The sequence below is a fragment of the Pogonomyrmex barbatus genome, unplaced genomic scaffold, assembly GCF_055798465.1.
Source record: "Pogonomyrmex barbatus isolate J1 unplaced genomic scaffold, ASM5579846v1 scaffold25, whole genome shotgun sequence".
Lineage (NCBI taxonomy): Eukaryota > Metazoa > Arthropoda > Insecta > Hymenoptera > Formicidae > Pogonomyrmex > Pogonomyrmex barbatus.
In genome coordinates, this window is record NW_028297122.1 from 318,177 (window position 1) to 321,399 (window position 3,223).

At 37.1% G+C, this 3,223-nt stretch overlaps 1 pseudogene; it reads left to right on the forward strand.

The window, feature by feature from the left end:
* On the forward strand, nt 1-3,003 carry LOC148936270 (uncharacterized; annotated as a pseudogene).
* The last annotated feature ends 220 nt before the right edge of the window (nt 3,004-3,223 follow it).

The window sequence follows — 3,223 nt, forward strand, 5'->3', positions numbered from 1 at the left end:
CCTCCTTAATTTCCTCCTTCTCCATTCCTTTTTTTCTCCGTAATCGCTCTTCTTTCTTTTGCTCCAATCTTCCGCCTCCTTCATTTTACTACTTATTTTCCCGTCTATATATATATTCCGCAGCTTGCTACTCATGCGCGCGCGCTTTACGATTTCCACGCCGTGTTCTACACGCCCTCTCTTGAACTATTCAATCTCTGCTCACTACTTTTTCGCGCCAAAAATGCCTCTCCCTTCAGCCCCCTCGCCCTCGCCCGTCTCACCTAATCTCTCTCCACTGTCACTATCACTCCACTCGCCCACCCTTCCTCGGCTCTCCGCTCACGCTTCGCACTCCCCAGATATTCTCTCTCTCTCTCTCTCTCTCTCTCTCTCTCTCTCTCTCTCTTTCTTTTTGAGGCAGACGTGTGTTACATCGCTCCGTGAAAATCATAGTTTTTACCTAAGAGGTGGAGGGGAAACAAGAACAAGAGTTTCCACAGTGGTGGTAGTATCGACTATAAATATGTGTGTGCGTTATCTAGTCGGAATGTGTTGAATAGTCCAAGAAAGGTGAGAATTTATATGTGACATTTTGGTGCTTGAAAGACAGGTGTCAATATTAAAGTGCCGACGTGGATTATTCGGCAACCGCGGACGCTAAGATAACTAATTAGTGGAACGCGTGGTGATTTATCGACATTGAGGAGAACAGTCGGTAATGAGGACATGCTTGAATCTGATTATGCAGAGTATCGTTGCTGTGCGTGTAAGAAGGAAATAAAAAACGTTGTGCTGCAGTGTACGGCCTGTGTGAAATTCTTTCATCCGGGATGTGCTTTCAAGCATAAAGTATATAATAAGCAGGATGAATTAGTAAAATAAGAAGGACCATTTAAAGAAATCATTGGCGACAGTGATAAGATAGAAACGAAAAAAATACCTGCAGCGAGTGGCAGTAGAGACAGATTGGGATCAACAGAATCGACGGGTTCGACGGGAACAGCAGTGACTACAGATGCGAGCAAACAAACTGGAATGGAGATGAAAATTGATTGGTTGATTAGAACAGTGAGGGAGATAAAAGATGAAGTAGCATGTAAGAATGAAATTAAGACGATGATCGCAAAAATCATTCAAGGGAAGAGTTGGAAACTTTTAGGCGTGAACTTGAAGAAGTGAAGAGGAATATGCAGGAGAAAACTACTGGAATATCAGGACATGGATTAGAAAGTTATAGTGCGGCAGTAAAAAATAAGAAGAAAGAAAGTATCTTAATTGTCCAACCGTTAAAGGAACAAGAGAGTGAAACTACCAAGAAATTAGTAAAAGAAAAAGTAGATATAAAGAAGATGGAGGTAGGAATAACAAAGCTGAGGAAAGAAAGTAAAGGTTCGGTCATTCTGGGATGTGAGAGCGAGGGAGAAATGGAAAAACTGAAAGATACAGTACGCGAGAAGCTAGGTGAAGACTTCAAGATCACAGAACCGAAAAAAATAAGACCAAAAATAAAAGTTGTAAATGTTGGAGAAGAAGAAATACAGCTGAAAGATGAAATCTTGATACGATCAAGAAGCAGAATACAATCGACGGCAGAGAAGATGAAGAATTTGGCATAAAAATTGTGAAGAGAATTGCTAAGGGCGATTCCTTAATACTAGAAGTAAATGAAATGACTCATGAGCTAATGCTAAGAAGAGAGAAAATAAATATCGGATGGAGGAAGTATCGTGTGTTCAATCATTACAGTGTTAAGAGATATTTTAAATGCTGGGATTACTACCATATTGCCAAAAAACGCGGCAGGAAACATGTCATAAATGTGCTGGGAATCACAGAGCAGGCGAGTGTAAGGCAAAAAAGATGAGATATGTAAATTGTATGCACAAGAATAAAACATACAATTTAAAGATAAATGACGAACACGATGCTTTAAGTAGAAAATGTCCGATTTTGATCAGAGCGCTGGAGGAGGAGAAGAAGAGAACTGACTGGGAGTCTACTAAATAGCAATCACGGAAGGAGTCAATTGTATACACGAATACACAAAGTCTTATGGCGCACAAAGAACGAAATTCAAAATTACATGAAGGGAATGAATCTGGCAATTATGGCGTTATCGAAGACCAGACTCATCCCTGAAATCGAAGATAGTGAATTAAATGTGCCGGGATATGATTTAGATGCGATGGGGAAAACAGAAACACAGGAGGCGTTGTGATTTATATAAGAAAGGATATCAATTATCAGGTAATAGCGAAGAAGAAGATAGAATCTAATTGCTGGTGCGTTGCGGTTGAGATGAGAGACAATATATACAAAGGCGTGATTATAGTTATGTACCATTCACCGAGTGCTTCAGATGGCGATTTTATAAAATTTCTAGAGGATATAGTGGATCTTCTAGTAACGAAAGGTCAATGTATTATGCTAGGTGACTTTAATATAGATTTAATGACGGATATGTTTTATGCGAAAAAATTAATAAATGAAATGTCATGCTTGGGCATGAAGCAATATGTAGATAAGCCGACGAGGATCACAAAAAACAGTCAAACTTTGATAGATTTAGTTTTCGCAAATACCAAGATAAACTTTAAAGTATACGATAATCCAAAAGTATCAGATCATTCATGGATAAACGTTGAAATTAATATAAGTAATAATAAGATAAAGTATAGAGAATTTATTAGTAGGGATTTTAACAAATTTCAAATAAATGAATTTTTATACGAAATAGGGAAAAGATTGGAACAAAGAGGTAATTTAGAGATAAATGAAAGAACAGAGAAGTTTGTTCAGAATATGGTAGTGGCATTAGATATCATAGCACCAAAGAAAAAGTTTAAAATTCCAAAGTTATGGGAAGGAAAGAAATGGTATTCGGATGATATAAGATTAGCTACAAATAAAAGAGATGAAGCATATGTGAGAGCGATATATATGTGCAATGAACAAGATTGGCTGCAGTTCAAAATTGAAAGAAATACGGTAGTTAAATTAATCAGAAATAAAAAAAAAGAATACTATGAAAAAATGATAGATGATAATAAAAATGATCCTGTTCTAATGTAGAAAACCTTAAAAGAAGTTATTAGGTGATACAAAAAAGTTGTGAGCTTTTGTTGTAAAATTCAATCTTTATTCAAAAACAAACAAAAAAATATTAATCAGCGAAATATTCCCCGTTTGCATCAACGACCTTTTGTCATCTTTCGGGTAGCTTGCGAATTCCTTAACGATA